Source organism: Poecilia reticulata, chromosome 14 (assembly GCF_904066995.2).
Source record: "Poecilia reticulata chromosome 14, P_reticulata-male-v2, whole genome shotgun sequence".
In the NCBI taxonomy this organism is placed as follows: Eukaryota; Metazoa; Chordata; class Actinopteri; order Cyprinodontiformes; family Poeciliidae; genus Poecilia; species Poecilia reticulata.
In genome coordinates, this window is record NC_088843.1 from 3425329 (window position 1) to 3448109 (window position 22781).

The 22781-nt window shown below is 36.8% G+C and overlaps 1 protein-coding gene and 1 long non-coding RNA gene across 2 annotated transcripts in view; one reads left to right on the forward strand and one right to left on the reverse strand.

Moving 5' to 3' along the window:
• The window catches only part of kctd16b (potassium channel tetramerization domain containing 16b), a 100587-nt gene that overhangs the window by 44717 nt on the left and 33089 nt on the right, over positions 1–22781 (forward strand). The window lies entirely within an intron of this gene.
• On the reverse strand, positions 662–21471 carry LOC103475372 (uncharacterized). Its single transcript, XR_535327.3, has 3 exons — positions 19780–21471; positions 19050–19235; positions 662–1087 (listed from the first exon to the last, which is right to left on the reverse strand). It is a non-coding gene; the product is annotated as an uncharacterized LOC103475372 (long non-coding RNA).

A 22781-nucleotide genomic window follows, 5' to 3' on the forward strand; every position in this document is an offset into this window, starting at 1 on the left:
AAGTCACAGACTTTGCAGCAATCCCTCCTCCTGAACAACATGTTGCCAGAGCGAACATTCAGTTGCACTGAGTCATTAAATTTGTAACAGTCTTGTAAACTCAGATTTGCTCCCCAGTAGATATGGAAAACCTCATATCCAAGTTTATACTATTAACACTCACACCTATAAAGGAAAACAGTTTTTCACTGCAGTGACCACTAATGTGTGAAAGTGGTACATAACAGAATTACTGTCATGAAGACAATGAACTAACTGAATATGTGCAGATACCAAACCACAATGAAACAATTGGTAGATCTCTCTTTTCAATCCCTAAACTGTAAATTATCCATATTTTCCATTAATATGACACATAGAGAAAAATCAATTTGTTTCCTAGAGCATAAAAATGGAAAAAAATATATAAATAATCTGATCACTTTCTAATTATTTTATGTCACATTTTTCCCATTACATGAAAAATTTAGAAAAAAGTAAGCCAATTACAAAGAAGTGCAACTCCAATTACATAAACCCTGGTATCTAGCTTGGCAGTGTCAACTAGCTGAATTGGACCCTTGCTGTGCTTAGACATGGCCTAATTTGTTTTCCCACTAATTGCATCTAAAGAAAGCTTAAAATTAAGGGGGTCAAGTGCCTCCTAAAATTAATCTTACGGTTCAGTCTTCCACACTGGTAATTTATTAGCAGGGAACTATGTTCATTCAAGACTAAGAGGAAAAGAAACATAAAAAAAAGTCAATGATACCAATTGAAGAAATAATTGAGGTAAACATAAGGAATGAAGAAAACAACAGTAAAGCCATGGAATGAAAAAATGGAGAACAATAAAGAAAAAACAGAGGGAATCACAATGAGGCTATTCAATGAGGCGCACAGCCTCATTGAATAGCCAGAAGCACACCTGCAGGTGAGACATCTAAAGACTCGCTATTATCGCTGCAACTTGCTTCCCTAAGCCCCGCTGATATCTTCTTGCGGCTAGCATATTGAGGTCAAGGCGAGCGTTGTGCTGGCAGTGGAGGCTGCATTTCTGGCCACACTCCAGATCCTCCGAGTTACAGATGAGCTCAGGGCCCAACGCCTGGCATGGAGAGAGGAGAGGTAAGGAAGAAAGACAAACTCACAGTGGCAGTCTTAAACAGTGGCCTTGCTCTATCTCACACACACATACACCTAAATGCAGACAAACAAAGAGAGAGGTGCCGAGTTTCTTTGGGTAAAGCACTTTAACCAGCAGAGCTGCCTCAAGAAAATGCATTTCTATAATGAGGAGTAAGAATAAATATTTCTCAGTGTTCTAAACATTTAAATAATGTATTCTTTACTTTTGATAAATGGTCCATGTCTGAATTATTTTGCAGGACAATATATTAAGAAGAAATATAATCATAAAATAGCAATGCCATAAAATCATACTTTTATCCTGAATCCTAACGAGCAAAGTTCATCCTCAACCAACTTTCAGCAAATTGGATCTGAACTATCCTGCTGATACTAGCAGCTAAATAGAAAAGGTTTGATGACTTGCTAAGTTCACCAACCAAATACTCAAACATCATCATAGGTAAACTTAAGACCGGAGGTGTCTGTATCTAGACACAGACACCGCAGGTGTCTGAGCATAAAGAGGACTGAATGAGCTTAATGACTATCTAGACACTGTGTCTAGATACAGTTGAGGTGAATACTCCATGTAGTACTGCTTGGAGTTTCCAGGAAGAGAATGCATGAAACATTGGAACCACTGTAAACTGCATTCAATGTCCAGACAGTGTTTCCTAACTAAGCAGAGCGGTGTGATTACAGAGACACGGGTCAGGCCTGGCACAAAGCAAAGGCCTGAAGCAAATCCATGGCAGTTGCACTGCATTTTTTAAAATGCATTTGGAGCTTAGATCTGAGAATTATGTCATATTCAAGTTATTCTAGTTCTAAACTGAAGAAAAAACAGTAGACCTTTCTAACTGATGTCAAACTATAATTTGCCAAATAACTAAATGATAATGGAATTTGTTCATTAATATAGAATAAACAGCACTACGACTAGATTAATAGGAAACAAGCCATTAGTGCTGATAAATAAAAATGTCTATTGTAATGCATGTGACAGCTATGTTAGATTCATTTGTATTTTTGCTTGGGAACTAAGAAAATTAGATTTTCTTACTTCGAAAAAATTTAGCTTTATTACCGATTCTGTTGTGTGAGAAACCAATTTTCATATAATATGGTTTTTATTTTTAAGTATACAACTTGCTTGTCAGTAAATATTTAATTTGTAGTTTGGCCCCAAAAGCTAATGAACACAACATAAAACATCAGATTAATTCTTTTAAACAGCAGCATTTTGGCATATTCTGATTTATTAAGTGCAACTCGATAAAAAAAAAAAAAACTAATTAGAGACAATTCCAGCAGCTTTTTCTGGTGTTACTGGAGATACTTGGAAGCAGGTATTGTTCTTACTCATTTTCTGTGAATAGCAGCTGTTGCCATGGGCCCTTTGCCCATCCTGGCTGGAACCAGATCAATTCCCCCTCATTCCTTCTCCAAATAAATGGCGCAAACACAAAGCCACCACTTACTGATCCTCCCATGGTCAGGGTGGGAAATATAGAAATGTTTTTGTCTTAATCCTTTACTTCATATTCTGATTGTTGATGTAGCTAAATTAAAAACAAAAATGTAGATTATACATAAACATTGTAAAGAATGGTTTACTTTAACTTTACAAAGGTTTAAAAATCAAACCAAGAGCTGGCTGTAGGTATGTTTTATGGTATTTGTTTTTCCAAGTGCAATAGATACGTTGTTTTCCATCCATCCATCATTTTAAGCACTAATGATTTTACTATTTCAAATAACAGTCAGAACAAAGTAAAGACTATTCAACGTGGGGCTACTTGTGCATTTCTAAAATCATCTCAAGTTGTTCATGGAAACTTTTCCAAATTTCTCTGAACAGATTATTCAAACTGTAATCTACTACTGATCTGAAAGGGATTTCTAATAACTGTAGAACTCCACTCAAAAATAATAATAAAAAAAAACTAAAAAGATGAATGCTACTTATGCAAGAGACAAAAATGCCTCACGTACACTAAATCAGAGTTCCTTAAAGACATGCACTTAAATACAAAAGAAGTATGACATTTTTAAAAAGTAAACACAAAGCAAATCCATGGACCTTTTAAGAATCCTATACTTTCCTCTCTACTTGCCATGTGCCATCAAAGATCTTTAATATTTCCCTTGTCACGTCAGTCGGCCCCTGAGCATAAAGAGGACTGAATGAGAGCTTAATGACTATCGCCCAGCACTACATCTCTCTCTGTTGTCATAAAGTGCTTTCAGCATAAAATCTTGGCCTACAATGCATCTCCATTAACCACCACACTATTCCATTATAGCTAGGCTGCAGACCAGTCTCACTCATTTTGCTTTGGAAATAAATTACAAGGACTGAGAAATGTGAAGTGCACAACCATATAAGAAAATACTGTAGGGCACAAAGAGCACAGCAGTGTGTTCAGCGTTGAATCGGAACTTAAAGCAGCTGAAATTATTAATTTGAATTTAGATCTTTACCTCCACCCGCAACAAAGATTAAAATACAATTCCCTCATTGGTCAATTTTTAATTAAAATCTTACTTATAATATTTAAAATTTGTATGCCACTTTGTTGAATGAAACTATCATGTACAGTTAAACATCACGAGCAGCCAATTCAGATGATTTACTAAACAGCAGATGAACTGCAAGGTCAGCAAAAATGCCATACCTACTTATCCAAGAATCTGTTTGAAAAATAGCTTTCATCTTTTCTTTCCACTCTTGAGTCAGCAGTTCAAATATATCTACATGTAAATCCATCAAAATGGATCTCAGAGATTGATAGACCTTATTTAAAGCAAAGAAAGCAACAATATAACTGTGAAGTTGAATGCAGCACTCAGTTAAAAGTCCAGACAAGACAAAAAAGAAAGCAATAATAATTCCTTATTGTCAATAAAATGACAATGTCTTTTAGAATGCATGTGGTAAATCTGGTAATCATGTTCTCAGACTCATGTGTACACACTATGAATTAAAGCAGATGCAACAGTTTATACTAGCCAGTTGCTGTCAACATGACTTCATCTGATGATGCCCAGATAATTACTCTTAAATCGTTTGAACTACTCTTTAATCATCTGTTTGTCGGCATTTAGGTTCCTAGTAGTGATAAATGAGTGAAAGATGATACTTGAACAACATGTAAGAATGGAAGAGGTAAAAAGCTTTGCAGATGGCTAAATATTTAGAGATGTGTTGAACTACATCATAGTCGCAGCACACACTTTCAATAGAAACAGGTAAATGTTGTACTTTGAACAATAAATAGTTGAAGTGAAGAGATAAAAAGGAATCACAAAAAGAGATATTAGCTTGCTGAAAAGCCAATAAAAATGCAGAACGAGGGCATTTTGTAGCACAAATTTGAAATTTAAAGTTTTCTTGAAGCTAATATTTTAATATTAATGAGGTAAGCAGCATCATGTTCAGAGTGTGTTTCACTGCCTTTGGAAATGGTGCATTCAACACATATTTGATTTTTTTAACAAATACCACCCTAAAAAAGTCCCATTGAAATTCATCCTAAAAACCCAAAATGAAAATATCAATGAGTGAATGTATTCTTCTGACTGACCCTGCATGAACTACTGAAATTATTCTGCTGTCTTTGTGAATTTGAGCCATGCAACTGTTTATTCATCGCATTATAAGACAGAATGACTAGTATTAGATAATCATTTGAAGAGAATAAATTAGCAATATAAGTAAAAGAAATGAATCTTGCATAAAAATTTCAGAGTGGACAACTGCTTTACAAAATAATGAAAATACAATCTATATAGAGTTAGTATGAATTCAAATATTGAAAAGTTGACTTATTTTAGTAACTAGTAAAAGTATTGTGTAGATTAACTACAGTAGCTTATGTTTTCAAGACTTTATTTTTTAATTATGAATTTCCACACAAAAACATTGCATCTAAGATAACAAGATGAGAGTAACCATTAAAAAACATTTTCATGCAGAAATGTGGGCTAAAAATACATTTAATACCTGCTTATGGATTGACGTTCTAAAAAGTAATTTAATCTGAACAACAAGCATCAGCAGAACCACTATTCTAAATTATTGAAAATTACTGTAGAAATTATGACAGCAGTGCAATAAAACAACTGAACTTTTACCTTCAGGCTAATTGTCTTTTAAGTAAACAGTAAAGTCCATTTGCAATATCCAACTCTGAACATTTTCACTTCAACTCTGTGGTTCAGTCTCTTGAAGCACCATATGTTCTGTCTGACGTCAATAACAGAACTTCTCCTTCCTCACTCTGTTTTTAGGACTTGAATTCTGCTAAAATGAGTCTAACAGCATTTGCATTCCTTATAAGTGCTCCTTAAAAGGCACTCTGTAGCTAGTGCAGTTTCAGTTCATAAAAATATAATCTAAACAAAAACATTCTTGGTCTGTTATTTTTAAAGAATCCATCTGGAATGGCTTAGTGAGTTGTTGGATAGAAGAGCGCCTTTAAGTTGTTTATTTTCAATTAATAATTCAAATCCTTTTTGAAAATTTGCATTTAATTTAAGAAATTTTTTTTTCTTTTTGCATAACCTGTCAGAATTGCAGCAAATGTCTCACATAAAAACAAAATCTTTCTTTTGGAGCTATGAAAAAAGAAGTTATAAGATACAATTTGAAAAATATTCACTGTCCTGAGGAAAACCCCCCGCAAAGACAACCGTATGAGTCATATGCAACCACTGAGTGGTAAACAACACTCTGAAAGGTCAGTTTAGCTCATCTTAAAAATATCAATGAATATGAATAAAGTCTTTAATGTACATTTTTATGCTCATCATATATAGAAATGTTAGAAAACAAAATGGTCATAACATCATTATATTCATTTAATGCTCAACTATAATGGATCTGCTGAAGCTAATGGATCCAAAATAAACAAACACCCCTTTGGCATCTCCTATAAGCCCAGGTCAATGTATTTAGTGCCAGTTTTTAATGCATCAGCATATATAGATATAGTTTATGGATGTATTATCATGCTTTATCTGATCACTTCAGTAGTTGCATGTAAAATGGAAGTTTAGCAGCTGCACTTGTGATGTGATTTATATTAAAATAGACCATTGATCCAGTCTGTTACAGCTCTCCAGTTTGCTGAAGCCAACTACATACGGAATGAAATAATACTTTATGTACAGCAGCAAAATGCACGAGCAGAAACACTTCCCAGGTCATTTCATGCTAATTCAATCTGATATAAATGAAAATTTGAGTATCTACTTGTACTATCGGAAAAAGGCAGCTTAAATAGTCACCTATTCTTGAACTTGCCAAGAGCAAGGTTGATGAACAGAGCCTATATGAGATCTTAATGTGAATAATAGAGGTTTCGTGCAGGATAATGTTCAGAATGGACATTTTTGATTAGAAAAAACTAATAAAGGCTTTTGAGGTCCAGTTTTTTGCCACTGACCATATGCCTCACAGCCCAGGGCGGCACACACAGAAGTCGCACATCAAAGGCAGTTTTCCAGTTGAAAGGACAAGATCCAACTGAGTTTATTTGTTTGCTTTTCCAGTCAATGGTGATTAGGTGCCCCACTGTGTTTTGGAATTTATAAGCAAATGTGGGAAGAAAATGTTAGTGTAATAAATGAAAATGGTATTTGATTAGCTACTTCTAATTAAAAGCTGCATCCCGTTTTTCACCCCATTCTGGCCCTTTGAGGTGCAAAAGGAGGGGATCACCCAAGGCCTCTCTGGTGTCTGAGAATCCACTGCATAAACCATAGTAATAACTCAAAAAGCTGCCTTGTTTGCTGATATAAAGCAACTATTAAGAAGGAGCACATATTTCACAACACAAGCAGTCACTTAGCTTTGGGAAATTACTTTTGGTCATTTGGTTTCTGTGGTTAAAAGTTTTTTTAATGAGATGCCATGGAAAGTTTGGGCTGAGAGAGCGATGCTTTGCACAGTAATAATGCAGCTCTGACCCTCCCCCACCTGTTGCCACACACCAATTAAATAATTAGCTAATATCAAGTTTTTATACTGTCAAGGTTTTTACATAAAGAACTAAAAGACAAAAGGGATTATATTTGTAAGCATTTGTTGAAAGCTACTAAGAAATGTATTGTGTGTTTACAATTACATATAAAAAAAATCCAAGATAACTGTAAAATGTCATAGTTGTCATTATTTTAACTGTTGTAATAAATCCTCCCACATATTTTAATCAAAATTACACATCTTTCACAAAATAATATAAAAAAGAGCATGTTGATGTTGTCTTATTATCTCCACATGAACTCCCTTTTTCCATTTTTTTTCTTTTCCTATATTCCTCTGATAAGTCTGCTTAGCCTTTAGCACATCTGTCATTACAGGTTCTTTGTCATATCATCTCTGCTAAATGATGTATATCCACTTTGGACTCTGTCATCTCAGTTATGATCATCTCGTGACAGCTGGAGTTACTTTGACACAGCTCACCTCCTCACTGACTGATAGATTTTATCTACCAGTCCTAAACATAAAAGATGTATTGTGCAAATGCTCCAGATGTTCATGTTTTGAAATAAGAACTCTAGAAAAGTCTAATCATTTTAAAGACTACAGTATACAATATGTTAAAAATAGACTGTAAAAACAACCTGAAATCTTGTGTGTTCACTGAATAAATTGATTAGATTTTTTTTATTTAGATGAGTGTTAGAGAACATCCAATTCATACTAAAACATTTCTTCCTAACTCAACCGGAGTAAAAATGTAAATTTTTCTCATCTTCTCGTTCTCCCTTTTTAATTGTTCCATTTATTACAGCAGAGATATCACATCTTTACACATATATTAACCTTATACACTCTTTACTGTTCATAAGAGTATAAATGTGCCACATTTCAGACTAATTTCATTCGCATGTACTCTGCAGACAGTAGATCTTTAATGTTGGTCTTCTTGTTTTATTCAGCATTTCAACACCATAAAACTAAGCTAATATCAGATGTGTCTGTTCTAGGGAGGTGGATTTTCACATAGCTTGTACCACCATATTATGCTTGTTATTTGGAGGCACAGAGTTGCTTGATTGAAGTTATTTACAATTTTTCAACTGAGTAACTAATAAGTTGATTTATAGGACGATGGGCAAGATAGAAATAATTTAGAAACAGAAAATGGTCATCATGAAAAGACAACTTTTTTTTTAACAATTATCAGGTTTCACAATCTTTCACGGTCTTAATCTTCTGGTGTTTATCAAGTTCTTCAACCAACACACCAGCAAAACAACACCCCAAGAAAAAAGCTATGTACCAAAAACATTATAATGCAATTTAAAATTTATTTTTGAAACTTTGTCAGTAATGTCCAGACTATAAAATAAGGTTCTAGAGAAAAGCATTGGTATTTAAACTGGCCTGGCAGCAGCAATCTTAAAAAAAAGGTACTATCGTGCTTCTCTATGGATTTCTTTTTCATCCACATGCAAGACATACTGTCCTACACAGTTAAAATTAGTAGAACTAATTCTCTTAATCCTTAAGCTCAGATGGTTTAGGGTTATGCCTGAAACGTCTTCAGGAGGCCTCCAGAGTGATCCGTTTTTAACTCAGAAGAGAGATCAAGAGTGTCTGTTACTACCCAATAGTAAGTCCCGCCCACTCCTCACAACTCTTTGGACTCACTACTGCCCAGTTCTCTGTCTAACAGGTCCGGAAAATCCCCAGAAACTCGGGTCTTACCCTAGCAATAGTTTATGGTGAATTATCTGTTTAAACTGGGGTCGGAAAGGACTCGTCTAGCTCTGACTACCTTCGATCCAGAAGTTATGACCTTTTACAGTTGGGGGGCAATCCGCTGAGTAGCCCTCACAGCGACATAACCCCTACAACCACTCCTGTTAACGGTAGCTCCTTTCCTAAAATAACGGCACTTGTTAACGGCTAGATTAAATTTAGTGACTTAGAGTTAAGTCCCAAGGTCATTATTTTAGTTTTGGCTAAAAGCAACCTATAAAACATTTCTACTTTTTCCTCCCAGAATCAAACTTCATAGCTATTTCACAACCATCAAAGAACTTTAAGGTGACTCATTAATTGAATGTCCACAACATCTTTTAGATTTTCTTAAATGCTAATTATTTTATTAGTAAGGCAATTTTGCAAGGGTCAGTACAGCTTAATTCAGTAGCAGAAATAATCAAATAAGTAAAATCAATAATCTAGCCTATCTTTCCCTAATGCTGACACTGAGAACTAAAAAAGGGAAACTTTGAGAGAGACGGACAGAGTTTGGCATTTTGAACCCCAGAACTGGCCTGATGATGAAGAAGGTGTTGCAGCAGCAGGAGGTTCCCAGTACAGGAAGAGTACTGACTTAGAGCGGCAGGTCTCGGGCATCAGGGTGACTTCCTCATGCGCGTAGCGGTCCTCAGCTTCTTGTCTTGCAGCTCTGTAGCTCCCTTCTCCTCGTCTCACGATCTTTCTGGTCCCACGGAAGGAACACACCAGTTCTTCCTCTTTGCCTTTGTTCTTTGCCTTTGTCTTTATCTTCATCTTTGCCTTGGTCTTTGTCTTTGGGGGTCTAAACCCAGCTGTTGAGAGAAGTGCGATTTGAAGCCACATGTTGCGGGGCTAACGGGTTGGTCCCCATGTGCAGAACAGTCTTCGGTTCTGTGGCCCCGGCTCTTCTTCAGCTGCAGAGTTCTTTGTCCATCTCCGTCTTGGCTCGAAGCTGCCTGAAGGATCCAACCAAAGATTCCTCTGTTGCACCCACCTTATAAAGGGTTTATCCACCTTTTGGTGCGTTTGCATTGGCTAGCTTTGTTGCTGTGCCTGTCTCATTGGCTGACTGCTTGGACAGATGATCTCATATCCATCACCCTGGAGACCTTATGACCGGATCTCTGTTCTAATGTCCCCAAGTTGCTCAACAGTTCCTCCTACCTCTGTTTCCTGCCCAACCTTTTCTTAGGCAAGTTGAAGTTTAGCAATAAGGCTTTATCTTCTCCACTCTCCTATCAGTTCCCCTTTTTGCCCTGTCCTTCCACCTACCATCTACCTCCTACACAACATCAGTGACCTTTAATTACAGTTACAACATTTTACACCTTTTCAAGTTCAATGTCAAAATCACATTTATAACCTTTTAGTTTATCTGATTCAACATTCATTTATAATGTTATAATAACCATAACTTATTAGTTACTCTTATTATAATCATAAGGTGAGTTATTACAGACATTTCTGAAAAGAACCCAATAATAATCCATTATTGTAATTATCTGATACCAAATTACAGTTACTTGTTTCACCTTTAAGTACTTCCACAAGTGTAAGAGTAAGTGTAAATATTCTTATAATCAAATCAACATCAACCACTGGTTAAACCAATATTAATTATTGGCATAATGATAAGTCATTATTTTAAGTATTTTACTGTGGGTTTTATCCAATCTCTCAAAATGTTTAGATTTTATTCTTTAAAAACCTTTAATGCTTTAAAATAAGGAACGGTCTGAACTATTTTTAGCCTGATGCAAGACAGAAACTTCCTCTTTATTAAGGAAATCAGCTTTTCCTGTTTCATGACTTTCTTTCTGCCTGACTATGATTTTTTATGATTAAATAGAAAAAAGTAGAATTAAAGCAAAGTTTGCAGGACACAATAACAACACACACAACCAGATTCATTTTATTACAGTCTGACTCTATTGTTGGGTCTTGATGTCACCTATGTCATTAATTTTACGGTAATTTTATTTATTATTACTATTAAACTAAAATCTCCAGCATGGGGAAGTGGGATGAGCTCGACTTTTCTCGACACCCCCTCCGCGAGGTCAGACCTTTCACATGCTGGGAACCCAACACCCTCTTGCAGGTCTGCGTCCTCATCCCCTGGAAAGAGAAGATGGCAGTCTGGGATGTGAAGATCCTCCATCGTCACCAAGGCCTCAGCAGTCTGGGATGTGAAGATGCAGATCCTCAGTCGTCACCAAGGCCTCAGCAGTCTGGGATGTGAAGATGCAGATCCTCAGTCGTCACCAAGGCCTCAGCAGCCTGGGATGTGAAGATGCAGATTCTCAGTTGTCACCAAGGCCTCAGCAGTCTTCAAACTCCACTGCTCTTTGACACCCCCTCCTTGGAGTTTTGATGTCTCTCAGGAAGTGACGAATGTTGAAGAGAACCCAGGTCGCTCTGATCCTTTAATAGTGACAAAAAATCCTCAGCTGAATGAAGCGTTGGTTCTTCAGGATGTGGAAGATTCCTTAGGGACAGGTTGATGGGCAAAAAGCCTCAATAAAAAAAAAAACAAAACTCTGGGTGTTCAGTAGAGTAAAACAAAAAGCATAAGCAGCATGACGCTTTATCCATAATCATAATCCTTTTCCATCGCTGGGGTCGTTAAAGGGTTACTGGAGTTGTCGGAGGCAACAGGACTCTGTCAGGCAGGACTCTGTGAAGTCCACAGGTTGCTTCCAGGTGTTGGGTGTGATTTCAACACTTTGTTGCAGGATTGATCTTGGTGGTTGTCTATGACGCCACTCCTTCCTCACGACTTCAGTCCCTTTTCCTGTTTAATCCATCCTTTTGTGACAGGAGTTCTTCTTTAGCATAATCCAATTTCTTCAGGGCCCTCCTAGTCCTAAGCCTTGAAGTTGTTCTTTGAATGGCAATCATCCTGTAATAGTAGCCAGTCTAACACAGGACGGCATGATGCTTGATTCTTGCAATGTTCTGGTTCGCTTTAGCTAAGAACTGGCTTGAACACTGACCTCGTGGACCCCTTTCTTCATAAGTAATACTTTTTTACAGTGCAGTACTTGCTTCACAAAATCCATTCCATTGAATTTCAACTTGATCACCGTGACTACAGGCCGATCTTGATCTTTAATCCAAACTTTCTGTCCTGTTTTCAATGACACTGTAAACTGCAACTTCCCCTTTCCCTCTCTGGGCAAAAAGGAGAAGTGCCTTCGCCTTCCGGCTTTCTGTGACGTGAACGGAGTTCCTCTGCAGGGGAAGACCTGCTCTTTTTCAGCTGTCACTGTTACACCATGTCCATCAGCACCAAGAGGTACTCCTCACCTCTCTTTTCTGTAATCCATGGGGCCTCCCGTCCTCTGGGAGTACTGTCCCACTTCTCGGCTCCGACAAGGACAATTTTCCTCTGCTGGACATAGCAGTCCACTTCATCATTTCCACGCCAATGAGCTCCCTCATGCGTGCTCTCAGATGCTCGACCTTGAGCTCCAGATGCATTTCACCACTTCCTTGTGAAATTGCTTACATCTTCTGGACGTACGACCTCGCGTCGTCCTCCTTGTCTCCGAGTTGCCTATCCCCCAAAGCCTCTCTTAAGCCATCGAGCAGGAATGGGTCTAGGCTATCTTGGCTACTAGCGTCACTGATGGACATGGTCAACTGTCCTCAGTGAAACTCCCCTCACCCACACGCCGTGTAGTTACTGCGAGATCCAGAACTATCCTCCTGTTTTACACGCTTAGACTTCTATGACGTTGGGCTCCACCTTGTTGTGGTTACGCAACGCCCCACGTTGGGCGCCACTTTGTTGTTGCGCAACACCTCCCCCCCCTTCTCTCTCACTCTACTTCCTCTTCTCAGAGGAGGGAGATGTGCAGCCAGCTCTCCATCTAACGGGTAATTTGAGTTTTCTAAATCTGATGGGATTTTACCCTGTTCAGAACTGAGTAAACTCTGTTTAAGCTGGCATCGAGAAAGACTAGCCTGGTTTCTAACGACCTCCATCCAGATGTCCCACCCTTTTTCACCCTGTGAATTAGCCAGATTGAGTAGCTTGCAACCAACTAGCTTCACAGAGCACACCTGTTAACGGTCGCTCTTTCTCTTTTTTACAACGTGCACTTGTTACTGAACCAGGTTGGTTTTAGTGACTCGGGCGAGTCCCAAGGGTGTTGTTTTAGTTTTGGCTAAAAGCAACCTATAAAACATTTCTACTTTTTCCTCCCAGAATCAAACTTCATAGCTATTTCACAACCATCAAAGAACTTTAAGGTGACTCATTAATTGAATGTCCACAACATCTTTTAGATTTTCTTAAATGCTAATTATTTTATTAGTAAGGCAATTTTGCAAGGGTCAGTACAGCTTAATTCAGTAGCAGAAATAATCAAATAAGTAAAATCAATAATCTAGCCTATCTTTCCCTAATGCTGACACTGAGAACTAAAAAAGGGAAACTTTGAGAGAGACGGACAGAGTTTGGCATTTTGAACCCCAGAACTGGCCTGATGATGAAGAAGGTGTTGCAGCAGCAGGAGGTTCCCAGTACAGGAAGAGTACTGACTTAGAGCGGCAGGTCTCGGGCATCAGGGTGACTTCCTCATGCGCGTAGCGGTCCTCAGCTTCTTGTCTTGCAGCTCTGTAGCTCCCTTCTCCTCGTCTCACGATCTTTCTGGTCCCACGGAAGGAACACACCAGTTCTTCCTCTTTGCCTTTGTTCTTTGCCTTTGTCTTTATCTTCATCTTTGCCTTGGTCTTTGTCTTTGGGGGTCTAAACCCAGCTGTTGAGAGAAGTGCGATTTGAAGCCACATGTTGCGGGGCTAACGGGTTGGTCCCCATGTGCAGAACAGTCTTCGGTTCTGTGGCCCCGGCTCTTCTTCAGCTGCAGAGTTCTTTGTCCATCTCCGTCTTGGCTCGAAGCTGCCTGAAGGATCCAACCAAAGATTCCTCTGTTGCACCCACCTTATAAAGGGTTTATCCACCTTTTGGTGCGTTTGCATTGGCTAGCTTTGTTGCTGTGCCTGTCTCATTGGCTGACTGCTTGGACAGATGATCTCATATCCATCACCCTGGAGACCTTATGACCGGATCTCTGTTCTAATGTCCCCAAGTTGCTCAACAGTTCCTCCTACCTCTGTTTCCTGCCCAACCTTTTCTTAGGCAAGTTGAAGTTTAGCAATAAGGCTTTATCTTCTCCACTCTCCTATCAGTTCCCCTTTTTGCCCTGTCCTTCCACCTACCATCTACCTCCTACACAACATCAGTGACCTTTAATTACAGTTACAACATTTTACACCTTTTCAAGTTCAATGTCAAAATCACATTTATAACCTTTTAGTTTATCTGATTCAACATTCATTTATAATGTTATAATAACCATAACTTATTAGTTACTCTTATTATAATCATAAGGTGAGTTATTACAGACATTTCTGAAAAGAACCCAATAATAATCCATTATTGTAATTATCTGATACCAAATTACAGTTACTTGTTTCACCTTTAAGTACTTCCACAAGTGTAAGAGTAAGTGTAAATATTCTTATAATCAAATCAACATCAACCACTGGTTAAACCAATATTAATTATTGGCATAATGATAAGTCATTATTTTAAGTATTTTACTGTGGGTTTTATCCAATCTCTCAAAATGTTTAGATTTTATTCTTTAAAAACCTTTAATGCTTTAAAATAAGGAACGGTCTGAACTATTTTTAGCCTGATGCAAGACAGAAACTTCCTCTTTATTAAGGAAATCAGCTTTTCCTGTTTCATGACTTTCTTTCTGCCTGACTATGATTTTTTATGATTAAATAGAAAAAAGTAGAATTAAAGCAAAGTTTGCAGGACACAATAACAACACACACAACCAGATTCATTTTATTACAGTCTGACTCTATTGTTGGGTCTTGATGTCACCTATGTCATTAATTTTACGGTAATTTTATTTATTATTACTATTAAACTAAAATCTCCAGCATGGGGAAGTGGGATGAGCTCGACTTTTCTCGACAAGAGGAAAGAAGGGAAGATTCAGCATTTCAAGCAGAGATCGGTGAACAAAATCATTAGATGGATAGAGTAATGAATTAAACAAGAATTGTGAAAGAGCTTTAAAGTGTCTCTTTAAATATGCACACAATTAGTTCATGTTTTTATGCTCAAATTAAATTCTGAGCAATGAGGGCATATTTAGGGCACTAACCATAGCTACAATTGGAAGTCTGTGAACAACTACAGAGCATGCAGAAAAAAAATCCAAGTTTCAGATTATTAAGCTTTAACTTTGTGTTTATAATTGCTGAACAGATGAGGCACTATTAATTAGAAAACTCAAAGCACAGAAACTTATCTGAATCATAACATTTTGATTTGGTATTTTTTTCTAATTTTTCAAAGCTAATGACCGACTAAACACAGGGACAAATAAAAATAGTGGTTTAATAATAGTGGTACAAATCATTATGTGCCTGTTCTGGGCCAAACATTGAAAAAAAAAAATCACAATACAATAAAACATGTATTAAAATAATCTTTCACATGAATTGGAGAATGCTGATTATTTTTACTGTGCCATGCTGGTTAGTGCTTGGATTATCATTAAAATTGATGCAAAACCTAACCCAGATAGCCTTCCATATTTTTTGGCCAGACTAAAACAAAGGCAATAATATGTGATGGAACAATAGTGAATATAAGCTACAAGAAAATAAGGATATTTGTTATTCCTGATGCTAACCGTTTAGTTAATAGATATTACAGAGTGGTGTATTGCTCATTCATCTTGCTCTTGCCTTTGATGTCAGATTTAGCTCTTGAACTTTGAAGTAATCTGCATTGCAAATAAATTAAACATTATGAAAAAAGAAGAAAGCATTTTATATTGTAATGAGTCCAAGATTGAACAGAATATTGCAGTGTGGTGTTAAATGCTTGTGCAAATTAAACAATAATAATGACTTTGTTCAAAATGTAACACATATATATATATATATATATATATATAACAATTCTAAAAAAAAACATGTTAAAATAAGGCTAAAAACAATGTTTTGAAATACAACATAATTATGAAATACTACAAATAAATATTGACATGCCCATCTCCCATCTTTAATTTTGACTTAGCTTATTATCTGACCATTTTCTTGTCTTGTATAGAATTAATTCCAAAAGTATTCATACCCCTTATAATGTTAGATGTAAAATTATTCAATAAGAAGCTTATTTCAGATCGGGAGTAAGAGTCCTTCAAAAGCTAATTCAGCATTGAAAATGAGTATTAATTTTTAAAAATGAATAACTTATCTGTGCATCAACATTTTATTTAAAACAAATGTCTTGGTTCTCTTCACAAGTTTTCTCTTAAGTTCAAGTCAGGACTCAATAGTTGGGACACTTCAAATTGTTAATATTAGCTCCAGTCAAAAAAAAACACGTTCGAAATATTTAAATATTACTTTAGATTTAAACATCTGATGAGGTTATTAAACATTTTCAGCTGAACTGTTCTGTATAGTGGTGGTAGATTGAGGGTCAATGGAAAAGAAAGAAAGAATGAAACCTTGCCTACAGTTCTTTTGACAAAGTAAATTCCCTGGGCATCACCAGCTTGGAAAAATACAGTGGCGGGTTTAATATTTTTTTTAAAGTTAATGATCACTTAAACAAGGGTTGTTCACCTCCAGTCCTTGAAGGTCACTTTGTCATGTTGATTAGGCAATTCATCCATTTGATTCAGGTGTCCCTCCCCATTTAAAGAACAAAAAGCCTTAAATCTGACCTGAGTAGCTAAACTATTCAGAGGTCTATCCAGTCTGGTCTTCGGTGTCAAAAACTTTGCTCAGAATCAGCAGCAATAAAACAGTAACTGACGCAGAGTCTACTACCAAGAATACATCATTCAACATCTTTCTGAACATCTTTCTGTAGAATGATTTACTCAAAAAAAGACTAATTTGACTGCTGAGTTATAAACTTCTGGCCTTGGTGCTTGAAACTTCTTTATGGTAGAAAATGTTTTGTTACAAGCCAACTTTTGACTCTATTGCAATTTTATTAAAAGCACTAGACATCAGCGAGGAAACTGAGCTTCTTTTTTAAATTATCTGCTTCTTATCATTTTAGTATTTGCATTAAGTCTGAACTTATAGTATTATGAGTTGTTGTCTTTTAAAGGTCACCTTAGTGATTTATTACAGACTGAATATGTTGTTTTCAGTCCAAGTGTTTGACTTTAAAACCTAATCTCTTCCCTTGCCAGCAACTATATCGCTCTCAGAAGTCGCACAGAATTCATGCCAGCGTTTGACTGTCAAGTCACAAAACGCACCAGAGCTTCAAAACTCTGAATGTTTCTGTGTTGCCTCCCAGTGCTTTAGGGAGACCAGTCAGAAAATTGAGTCTGTCTGATAAACTCAAGCTACAGTAATGAAAGTGTGGAGGCATCTGTCTGTCTCTGGGTCTTTGGGTTTCTATGGCTTTTTTCAAATTGACTTGCAACGCGTCTCTCTTTAAAAACTCGGATTGCATCATTACATCCCCAAAGTCATTCTGTTGAATGAGAGCATTTAAAACGGGATCAGTAGACTTACTTCCATATGACTCAACAGACATCAGAGGATGAGGTTCTAAATAGATTTTTGTAATATTCGAGATGAAATGTGACCCATTAGCTGGACTTTGCAACTCCTAGTGTTATATAATATTATAATGTTGTCTGATATTATATTCTGAGACCATACAAAGCATGACTGTTAAACAAAACAACTAACATTTCACTGCTCCATCCCTCAAATAAAGTGCCATACTGGTCTTCAGCTCTGACCCGTGCACCACACATCTTATTGGAGTAGAACAGTAATGCATTACAGGTAATCACAGGTATGTCAACAGAGATTTGACATTCATAGAGCTATGAATGTCAAATCAAATCTTCCTTTTGACTGACCTGTGAAAAGCATACACTGCAAAAAGTCTGGGGAACAGATTGGGGCTTTTGCTGGAATCTGATGCAATGTTGTCTTCTTTACTTCATACAAGTACAAGAGAAAGGTGGAGTGTGTTGAAGAGTCTTCTGAGGTTGTCTATTTTGCTTAGTCACAATAGCCTCCTGTCAACACGTGGACGCACGCACTCCCTCCTCCTCTCTTTATCTCTCGATTGATTGCTCTAATCAGTGGGATGCAGTCAAGCTCTGTGAGAGTGCCACGCTATTTTCCACTTTACTAACCCATGAAGGGTAGGAATACTCCCAATTTCAGCTCAACCAGGTCAGATGGAAAACAAGTCACAGGTAAAAAAAAAAAAAGAAAGAAAGAAAGGAAAAAGGAAGCATCTTCATGGAAAAAAAGACTGGTCTATAAAGAAACAGTGAGATGCATAATTTGAGTTTATGTGGGTGGCAGACAAAATTGACAATTATTTCATCTCAGTAGATTCAATTGAGTGTTACATATTTTCAGAAAGAACGAAAATCTTTTTATTTTCTTGCATAAGAGGAGTTCTGCTGAAGAGCAAACAGGTTAATCTGCTGGCAGAGAGAAAAGCTGGCAGGTAAGAAGTCAGGGTGAACAAGCTGCTTTACAGCTGGCATAGACAAATGCTCCAAGTACACCAGAACCCTTTAAGATCAGTTCAAATTTAGGTTTACGCCTGATGAAGTTGTAACATAATCAAGACTCAAAATGTGACCCTACTGGTGTTCCAGCAAAGGAATAAAAAAAAAAAAAAACTAGAAAATGTGCATACAATGCAAAAATTGCGTCCAACAGTTCTTTGCAGAGGTGTACAATAACTAAGTATGAAAATCATGGGGCAGACAATTTTATTAATGTATTTTTTTTTCCTATCGAAAACATTTCACCCTCACTGTTTTTGTTGCTGTCACCAAACATATCTGATCATTCTGTTTAGCAAATGTGGCAGAGCTTATTTAACATTGTTTTGTGTCCTGGCATGAACCCTGCTTCTAAACAATATCCATACATTTTTAATGGAGTTCAGATAGATTAATATTAAGTTCCCAATTCTTCACAAAAGCAGCTACAATGTGTTTTTGGGATGATTTATCACTGGGACACGCAACTGTAAATAAATAGCAAACCTAAGTGTTGAGGTAAAGACAAAAATTTGGAAGTACTCATTCTTAATCATTCAGTTCATATTGTGCAATCGACATACAAATCTTACCGCATGATGGTCAAGTTCTCCTTTACTTTGTGCAGTTTCTCCACTTGAAAAGGCACAGATTCAACACAGATTATTTTATCAACTGGATTTCACTCAAAGGACCAAGTATTTGTCTTCGTTTATCCTCCACGTATTCATCAGTGTCAGGACACTGCTCTTACAGATGGTGCAGAAGCAGGTAAAAACCTTTAAGCAATTCCAAAAGAAGAAAACATAAACATTACTAACCTGTATTTTTTGGCTGTACATAAATTAATTTTGCACAGCCTGCAAAATTAATTTATGTAATTTATGTAATTTGTAGTTACTAAGCAAACTACAAAAATAAACCACTGTGCATCAACCCACAAAGTGCTAAGTGAAGTGAACAAATTAACTAACTGAAGTTATTTAACTTTGGACATTTCAAATCAATATTTACATTTCAAATGTTTACTTTTTGATATTAATCATGAATGTTTATGTATAAATATTGTCAAGTTATTACCCATATGTTTAATAAAGTAGTGGTCAAATCAAAATCCAGCAGTTTAAAAAACAAAACCCAACAATCTTTCCAACCATCTACATCAACCACTAATAATATGCTAGATTTCACAACTACAAAATAATTAAGATCTGATTTGACATAGGTGTGTTAACGAGCCGGTGGCTAGGCTAATGCTAATCCAGAATGTAAACAATCAAGCTTAGTGATCTCACAATAATAATAATACAGTTTCTGCCTTACCGACTGTCTCTCTGCTTGTTTGTAGATGTATCACAAGAGCAAATCAATCTTCAAAGGTGACACCAAACTCCCGTTTTTTTTTTTGTGTTTTTTTTCTGCTTTGCCGCTTCTAATTTTTCCGTCGTTGTCCGTCCCTTTTTATGGTCCGTGTACTACAACCACTGTTCCGCCATGTTTCCTTCTGACTGTCAATTCTTCAGCTAGGGCAAGTCTTTTCTTTACTTTTTGTTCCTTTTTTCTTTTCACTTTATTTCGTTTCTCTTTTCTTCTCTTTTTCCTTCTCACCTCTTCTGATTTGACTTCACAATGATGCAGTTTGATACTTGGTTGTTTTTAAAGTGTTCTCAGGTTTTGTATTTTGATGCCTTCAAACATTTTTTTGCTCAGTCTTTGGTATATTTAGTAAATATGTATCCAAATTGCATCCGGCTTATGTATGAGCCATAGACAAGCATCTATGAGCTTATAGATGCTCATAGATTACAGGTTTTTCTTTCTAGGTTGGCACAATCACAGTTCAAATTGATGTTGACCTTGCTTGACAGAAATAGTGGTGTTTCAACAATTCCCAGGTTATGATCAACTTGATCCCTTGATTTGGTGGCTACCAGGACAATGATTCCCAAATCACACCTATTTTTTTATTTTTTTTAAATGGATAAAGCAGGCTAACACTGAAATTATCCAGACATGGAAAATATGAGGACTACGCTTAAAACCAGACAGTTTAAATTAACTCTACTAATTATGCCAAGAAGACAGGTGAAATGTTCTGCCAGAATTATTAAGCAGAATATGATGGGCTGTCATCATAGCTTTAGGGAAGCTCTTAAATTTCCTTAAATATTCCAGTGGCAAAATGTACTTGACAAAGAAAAGGCTTAAATGAAATACAGTGAAATGAGACATAAAATTCTGCAGAAAATGAAAACACCTGTCTTCAGATTGTGTGTTCCTGGAGTCACTGAAGGAGATTTAGACAACTATGTTTTATTCATGTTCATCTGACTGTTGCTGAATGCCTGTTTTTACCTTGTGCTCTCCACACAAAGTAGTAGTTGTTGCAGTTTTTGTGCATTCGTGTCGACAGAAAGGACAGGGAGTGGAACAACAGTGTGACAGGGACAGAAAGAACAGGAGAGGGTGATGGAGATGCAGTCAGAAAAAAACTCCAGTGAGATGACAGAAAAGGCCAAAGGGACAGGAGAAAATAAGAGAGAAACAATTGAGAGAAAGAGTACCAAGGGAAGAAAAGAGAAATGAAGAAAAGAAGCTCAGACAAAAAGTGTGAGTCACATAGTGAGAGTAAAAAACTGTAAGGAAAGAGTGAAGAATGAAAGTGAAAGAGAAATCAGTGTGCGTGTGAGACAGAGAGACAGAAAGAGAGAGGCTGAGTGGGGGCAAGATTAGGGAGGCGATATCAGACTGCCCATCAGTGTCACAGAGCTTGTGTCCTCTGTAAGTCATTTCATTCATCAGCCTGGAAGCTCAGATTGTGTCTGGATGGCCTGTTTACTTATTCTACATCATAGCAGCAAAACGCGTGTGTGTTTTATCTGCTTTCAGAATAGACCTCTGTTGAATCAAACCTGAATATTGATGTAAAAATGCAGGTACACAATTTTACAACCTGGACCACATGGTAAAACATCAGCAACAAATGGATGTAATATCACTTCAAAACACGCTGGCTTACAGAAAACTATAGTACATTTAATGTGTAATATTCAAATTTGAGTTATTTACTAGCTTCCTCACGTCATTATTAGCTTACTCCCTACTGTTTTAAAGTTTAGTTTCTGTAAAAGTTCATTACTGAAAACATACATCAAGTCATTTCTTTGTAAAAACAATTGTATTCCTAATGTATTACATGGTCCTAAAGACCTTTGGGCACTAACGTTATCATTTTTGTATGCAGCAGAGGAAAACGCTTCACTGAATTGTTTAATCAGCGCATTCTTTTCTCTTTCACTGCTGAGCATATACTTGAGACCAAAAAGAACCACTTAGCAAAAACTCATCCGTGTTCAAATGAGGGTTGTCATCAATCAAGCAACCCTCTGCTCTTATAGTGTCAGTGTGGACAATGTGCAGTGGCTGAGTGACAGGAAACAGTGCATTATGTTTAAAAGTGACACTAATGTACTGGTGTTGGTTAACTGACTGACTAATACTATAAATATAAAATAAATCTACAGCAAATCAAGAAAATAATAGGATAAGCGATAAATGGCAATGTGCAGGAAATAAATTAAATATGCAAAATGTTAAAAATGTGGTAAAAATGCTTTATTATTACACATGATCACCAATATACTACTTTATTGAGCTTTATTGATTTCTGTTATATGTACTCAGAGGTTTGTCCACCGTTATTTTAATGCTACTCCTGACATATTATTGGCTTGTTTTCCAGACTAAATGTGAAGCATCGCCCATCAAATCAAAGGATTTTATGTATTACGCATCAGAAGCTTTAGATCCCAGTGTTTTCTTGTGGACAGATGGCATCGACTGATATAGCTCATGTGATAAAAGTTTCTCAAGACGTCAAATTCCTATTCTGTATTTTTCTTCTTTTCTTGAACTTCTTTTACTGTTTACTCTTTGTGTCATGGGAAAGAACATCCATCACCTCCTCTCCCCACTCTCCTGTTTCCTGTTTTTTTTTTTACTGGCATTTGGTCAGTTGTGACAGAGCGTTATAAAACTCTGCTCTGTGCTAGAAATCAGTGATTGCTACAATTTTCTAGCCCTGTTTTTGGGGATAATCTGGTGCAACCACAGGCTGCAAGCTTCAAATTAGGTTTCAACTCTACATAATTCTCCCAGGGGAATGTACTCATTTGCTGTTTTGCATGAGTGTATGCATATATTCTTGGAGCTCAGAAGTAAAAGGTGCATTTCATTTAAACATTTCGAACGAACATGCATTTATCAAAACGCTGTGTGGGGTTGTCAGAGAACTGCTCACCAACAGTGAAGGTCTACTGTGAGAG